Genomic DNA, 7,487 nt, shown 5'->3' on the forward strand with positions numbered 1-7,487 from the left:
TGAGGCCATATATCGGTTATTATTACCCACCGCATCAGAGCCATATATCGGTTATTATTACTCACCGCATCAGGGCCATATATCGATTATTATTACCCACCGCATCAAGGCCATAACTTGTCATATCTTATCATATTTTTGGAAATATCCTTTACCATATCTAACTTGAGTCATAACAGTGCATCTTGGAACAAAAAGAAATGAACTTGTAATATAAAATAATGAAATATAAACATATTCCGTAGCTATACTCGAAACGAAAAGCCCACTTACAGAGTCAGCAACTTCTTTGGCTTTGGACAGAAACTTTACGAGACTTGAACTTGATATGATCCGTTAGGTGCTAACCTCTTGGATCGACAAAGTCTTGGAAGCACTACCGATCTCTTCCGGTAAAAGAAAGCGAAGAAGAACCTGACGAGGGAGACTCGGAGAGAAAGAATTCACCTTTGAATCTTTCCGAGGATGACTACTTATAGCCTCCAAGGAATACGAAGGGTTAAGGTCTCAATTAATTCATCATTTTTTATCTTCATTAATTAAGAAGATGAAGAGTTATAGGCTCCATAAATTCTTTATTTATGACATTCATTATGATGACTCTTCAACTTCTCCATTAATTAACATTATGATGACATTTCGAATTCTCCATTAATCATCATGATCATGGCTATTTGAATTCTCTCTTTGTATCAAATAAATCCATATTTGATCTTGATCTCAACTAGCTTCCAATGCCATTGTTTATTTCTACGTGCTATGCGTGCGACCCTCTAGGTTTTATACACGAAGGTAGTATAAATCCATACACAGACTAAGGTAACTGTCTAGCAACAATTTTTAGCCACCCAACGTGATAAAAACTATATACCACTATGAAATCATAGACAGATAAGAGCTCCACATATGACTCATTAAATTATCATGATGAAGAGCATAGAAGAAACATATGAGTAACTAGACCCAACATTTAAAATCCCTAAGATCCAAACCGACACATGACACAAAGTAATCATAAACTTGGGTTCAATTTTAATGGTATTAAGATTTCTAGGAGTCTGACCTGACTTAACCTTCAAAGGTATGTCTACTAGTGTCCATTACCATGTCCAAAATCGGGTCTTCACAGTTAATCTAAGTTAAATCTAATAAATAGGATGATGTAAATGAAAAATTAAATTATAACTTAGACTTTCATTAAATCAGTTAATTAATATGAAATATAAGTTATTTTAATAAAATAAGTATTAAATTATTGAATTGAGTCAAGTAAAAGTTAATCAATAAATCATTGATAATGATTAACTATTATTAAATTAGTACCAAATTATTTCATTCAACCTTAAAATAAAGGTTACTTCATATACTTAAATCTAAAATTAATTATTTAATCAAACTTAAGTGAACAATCATACTAAGGTATAAATAATTTTAATGAACTTTAGTGTTACGAATGGTAAATTTCCTAGACACTAAGGTAGAAATTCTTGTTGCTAACAAATATAGCCAGAAAGTGCTAGGTTAAAGGGAGCAAGGGCCTTAAAATGTGTTGCATATTTTAACATACTCAAACCCTAGTATAAATTAAGGAGGAGTAATAAATTCAGGGGAGTATCAAATTCAGGGAGAGGAATATTTTTTTTAAAATATTTACTTAGAAAATTATTTCCTTAAGCCTTTTTTTCCTTAGATTTTTTTTAATTATTCCTTATCAAATTTCTTTTTAAAATCTCTTTTGAAAATCCTACCTCAATTTTAAAAAAAATACTTTCAAAATCTTACTTTAAATATTTTTTTGCAAATATTTTCAAAAGCCTTATTTCAAAAAGAATGTCAGGTTCAGGGGAGCATTAATATTTTATATTTTGCAAACTGCCTGCATTTTTCTTTAAAATATTTTACAAAATTATTTTTGAAACCTACTTTTAATTTTTTTTAGGGGGTTTACTAAACTGCTATCTTTAATCTTTTTCGTTTACTTTCTTAGCCTTAAAAGTTTTAAAGATACGTTTTAAAAATCAATTTGACAAATGTCTAAATTTTTGAAAATGTCTTGACATAGTGTAAAATATGACGCCCAAATAATAAATAAATAATAAGGTTATTTGAGAAATAATCTTATTGGATTTTTCAAGAATTTTTAGAATTTTTCTGAGATTTAAACGGAGTTCGTATGAGTTAATTTGCGGGGATGAATAAATAGGCATGAGAAAAATCTGTTTAGAAAAATTCAAAAGTAGAAGTTGATTTAGGAAAGTACTCAGGGTTTGATTAAACTAAAACCTAGGTTTCCTAAATTAAGTCATTTTCCTTTTATTTCCTTCTACCCGTGCCCTAAGTCTTCCCCCACCGCCGACTTCTCCCGAGTTCTTTTCTTCTTTCCCATCTGGCCAACATCCTCTTCTCCTCTCTCGATCGAGCCATCGATCCCCCGCCGCATCACCTCCTCCCCCTCTTCATCGCCGACCTTTATCGAGCCACTCCCATGACTTCTCCTCCCTTTCATAGTTGCTTGACGCCAAGCCACACGATGGTTCACCGGAGCAGCCTCGACCCTCATCGCCACCTTGCTCCACAGAATGGTGTGACGCTATCAGTCGATCGTCGTCCATGTGAGTGCCACGGACATTGCCCTACCGCCGACGACCACCGTCCTTCTCAAGTTTTTCTCGGCGGAGGCTGATCCTCGGTCAAGAGGGGAACCAATGCCTATCATCAATCCTTTGATGTTGCTCCGAGGGGCCTGCAACTCCGACCACAGGAACCCTTTGTTCCAACCAATCGGTGTTCGAGACCGGGCTCTCGTATCCTAGATTTCTCCTTGCTGCACCGTGCCCTAATTTTCTAATGCCACTAGCTACCTGCCCAGATCTTAGCAGTGAACAACGGTTTGCCTTGCTGTGAGTAGGAGCTGTCAACCCTAGATGTCGACTTTTTGTTGCCTACTGTTATTGCTGGAGATGAACGGAATTTGGGTAAGTTTAGTTTAAAGGTTACTGAATTTAGTCACAATTTGGATTACAAGGTTAATTAATATGATTCATTGTTTGGATTGTTAGGTTCGCAAGGGAAGGAGTTAGCGAATAGTAGTGGATCGTTGCTGCTGGTTGTGAGCCACATTTAGTGACACCTAGTGCCAAACTTGGGGGTAAGTCATGTAGAAATTTGATTTATTTTCTACATTGGGTTTGATAAATGAATTAATGGCGGGGTTGAGTTAGTGGAGATATGAAGTTGTTTGTATTCATGGATTAAATGATTTGTTATTTGATTATGGTGCTAGGTTTGGTTATATATGGATTTATGTTGAATTGACTTGTTAGTGAATGGTTTTCTATATGAATCAATTAAAGAGTTGATAAGGTTGGGTTAAATCTAACTTAACCAATGGATTTGGGTGAGTATTGCAGTGATTTATACATAGGGTTAAACCCAATTGAGTGGTGAAAATAGTTAGGATTGTTTAATCTATTGGATATTGGACTTGATCAGTTGATAAGAGTATTTTAAGCTTGACATTGATTAATCTAAAAGATGTTTGTGTTAATTGAGGAGTAATTGATACATGATTGATTATGTTAGTTGGATTGATAGTTTATATCTTGATGGATAGTTGGCGCATGTTAACAACAAGGGTTAACTAATTGAATTGGATTGAATCATAAGGGAATTAGTCGTGAAAGTAGTGTTGGATCAGTAAATGGAATTAAAATGTTGATTTATAATCAGATTAGGATTAGGATTAACTAGTTGGCTTATGATAGAACTTAGCGGTACTATGTATACTATGTTGTAGGATACTATTCGGAGACACATCTCGACGTGCCATTATTTAGCACGATCAACAGATAAAGGCAGATATTTCTTGCTTTATCTCTTTAGTATATATCGATCTTAGTGCATGAGCTATATTTGGATAGAAACTATTTTTACCTTGACTCCACTCTTATTTTTCCTACGTTTGATACTTCCACTCAAACTTTGAGCTACTCGTTTCTGTATCTATATAGTCTCTCATTGCTATCTATGATATTTAGCAGATACCAGACACTAGATATTAGATATATAGATACCAGATATCATGTTTACTTACTCTGACTGCTATTTATCCATGTTTCTTATTGAGCATGATGCCTTCATGTAGCATACCTGTTTCTGTTTATATATATATGATGATTGTTACATTTTACGCATCATGTCATTGCATGCATGCCGACGACCATGTCTCCCTTGTGGTTGAGAGGGTCATTGGCCAGGGCCGCACGCTCGACCACTCATGGGTAGTGGTAGCTGGAGCGTGCCACTTGTCCTGACGTACTCCCACTCTCTCACTCATGGGTAGTAATAGCTGGAGTTACAAGCAGCAGGGACCCCTGTCGTAGACGTAGCTAGTTAGCTACTATGCAACTGTCCATTCGACCACTCAAGAGTAGTGGTAGCTGGAGTGGTGTATAGTTTGTCATTGTTCCGGCCTCTCGACCATACAGGGGTCATGGTCCAGGGGGTGGGCGGGAGTGACCATCCGTGCATACGCTGTTATTATTATACCTGCTAATGCTGTTGCTTACTTATGCTGCTATTGCTTATTTATGCTGCTATTACTTACTTATGTTGATATACTCACATAGGTTGAGATATATACCTGAGGTATGGGTTTAGACATTGATTTTCTTATTGGTAATATGTATATACCTCACATGTTACCCATGTAGTTATAAGCAGTACTATAGCAGGTCTTTGCTACACCTGACCTTCTATTACTAGCCTAGGATATGGTTTCAAGTATGGACACTTATTATGAAATCACTATTGTATCTGTTATTTTCCCTACGAGACTGTATATCTTTGTATATCTAGTTCTTTATTATGTTCATACATTATCTGTCTATTACCCGCTGAGTCTTAGTACTCACCACCTCGTAAATTAGTTATTTCGCCAGGTAGCAGGTAAAGGACTTACGGAGTCGTTTGGAGAACATGTCCGCCAGTCCCACGTCACATTCGAGGATGATCTTATGGTTTTTGGTATTTCTTACGCTATTTGTGTTTTGGTTTGTACTTGATCTTATATTTGTGTATTCCTTTATATGGAGTTTTTTTTTGTGGTATCTTGTATTTGGTTTGGGGATGATGTGTCAAGCCGAGCCGGCTCGCAATTAGTTGTATTGTGGTTTTCTTTTTCGTGATCGTTATTTGTGATTTCCCCTGTGTTTTACTCTCAGCCGTGTGGGTTGTTTTTAATATAGATATAACTGTGTGGTTGTGTTTATTCTTGTTCTAGCTGAGTGGACTGATTATATAAGTGCGTGGTTGTGTATATATTTCAACCGTATGTGGCTGATGTATTTTGTATATATGTATGCCTCAGATTGTCTCCGGTACAGGGGAGATGCTGTCGAAATTTTTCGGTAGAGACTCCTCTGAGGGCGTGACACATAGTCTTCAAAAGACTTTCTTACTTAAAATTTTATCATCTTATTTTTAAAACCCTTAAATTTTTGAAAGTTATATTAAATTTTTTTCAAAATTTAATTTTCAAAATGTTTTCCAAACTTTTTAAAAATGTTATTTCTTTAAATTTCTAACTCTGGTTTAGCATTTTCAAATTTTATATATTTTGGAAATATTTATTTTAAACTTCTTTATTGAAAATCTTTATTTTTGTAAGTTTAACTTCCCCTAGTCACCCTGAAAATTTTCTGTTGTTAAAAATTTCCTTCCTTTAGCCAATTCTCCCAATGTAACGACCCACCTTCTACTAACTAGGCTGTAAGGTCGATCATCACATTAAGCTGTGCTAACTACTCGCGGACCATCATAAAAGCTAGATGTGGAAGCTGTACTAATTTGAAATTTTCTAAGCTGCTAACATTTCTTGATACTATACATGCTAAAGGGTGTAATCTAAAGTATACCTAGCGTATACTACATCCCCTATGGTCAAGGAACTGAAATAAATGTTTTCCAGCTGTTATCAGACCTCCCAATCGATCCATTGATCGATTGGAACGTCGGATTGATCCAGGGTTCGATTCAGCCGGCTACTATACGCGGGACATAGGTTGGATCGATCCAGCACGCTACTGTGCTCGGGACGATATTCTGGATCGATCGGCTGATCGATCCAGGCTGACCAATCGATCCAGTGATCGATCCCCGAACCTTCTGTTCGCGACAGAGATTGCTGGATCGATCGACTGATCGATCCAGAAACCTACTATTCGCGGAGCAATTTGCCCGATCGATCAGCTGATCGATTGGGACCCCCCAATCGATCCACCGATTGATTGGGGTTTCTGATTTTGCAGTTAAGCTCCGATTTCAGCACTTATTCGTGCCAAAATCTCACATTTCACTTATACAATCCATAGAATATATTCTAATGACATAAAGCTAGCATTCTAAACTGGATATAAAGCATGGTTTACTAGTTCGTAGCATTTAACAATTAAAAGTGCGTGAAAATAGAAATACTAAAAGTTTAATTGTTTAAGCTTGCTAGATCCCCTAAGGATCTTTTATTCTATATTCCTGCCACACACACCATCTCGATCTGCATTGACCTCCAGCCTCCACTGCTAGTCCATTTTTCTTTTACCTGTATCTGCAGTATAAGGAAAAGAGTATATGTAAGCTAAAAATCTTAGTAAGAAACCATCTACCTCACTAAAACATGCATACGATGCAATTATGATTTTAAATCATGCTGTTTGAAAAGATATGCTAAGTATACTGAATAAACTAAACATGACATGACATATAAGCATACAACCATGGTATGACAACTAATCATATGAATCAATAAAGATAACTGAACTGAACATATAATAAGCTAAACTGATACGGAATTCCAACTCAACTAACATAACTAATTTGAGCTTTGAAAACTAATTCATAATAAGTGAAAATACATAATCATGCTGTTTGGGCCTGACAACTGTACTTGCTGTGCGCGCATCCCTAACTAGACCCGGGTTTGCAAGTCCTGAATTTAGTAGGGTTAACTAGGTTATCTAAACTTAGGGACGACTGTGGGAGTCCAACCCAATGGATATCTGATCCAGTACAGTGCCATTGAAAATAAAATACTGAATATAGCTAACTGGTTTAACTTACTGTTTCTAGGTTATCTAAACCTAGAGCTAGGTTGTCTGAACCTAGAGGCGACTGTGGGAGCCCACCCATTGGACCGTAGTCCCATATAAGCTAAAATAAACTGATTTACTGATTTAAATGCTTCTAATACATTTAACTGAGCTATTAAAATGCCTAATTTGTATTTTAACTTAACTAGCTATTTTATCGAACACCTAGTGTGCCCCAACTCTCCCCTCTATTAGGGAGATCACTTCTAGGCATCCGACAATGTCTAGGAACCCCCACTGAAGAGGGAATACGTGTCCGGCCCATCTAGAAGTACTCACTAAATCCCTAAATCTGCGAGGAGGGTCAAATTCACCCTATGCGTCGATAAAAATTGCATATAG

General features: G+C 36.4%; 1 long non-coding RNA gene across 1 annotated transcript; it reads left to right on the plus strand.

Annotated features, from left to right (window-relative positions):
- The first annotated feature begins 2,339 nt into the window (after window positions 1–2,339).
- Window positions 2,340–5,269, plus strand: LOC121974208. Its single transcript, XR_006109973.1, has 3 exons — window positions 2,340–2,975; window positions 3,060–3,148; window positions 4,929–5,269. It is a non-coding gene; the product is annotated as an uncharacterized LOC121974208 (long non-coding RNA).
- The last annotated feature ends 2,218 nt before the right edge of the window (window positions 5,270–7,487 follow it).

Source organism: Zingiber officinale, chromosome 1B (genome assembly GCF_018446385.1).
Source record: "Zingiber officinale cultivar Zhangliang chromosome 1B, Zo_v1.1, whole genome shotgun sequence".
Taxonomy (NCBI): domain Eukaryota; kingdom Viridiplantae; phylum Streptophyta; class Magnoliopsida; order Zingiberales; family Zingiberaceae; genus Zingiber; species Zingiber officinale.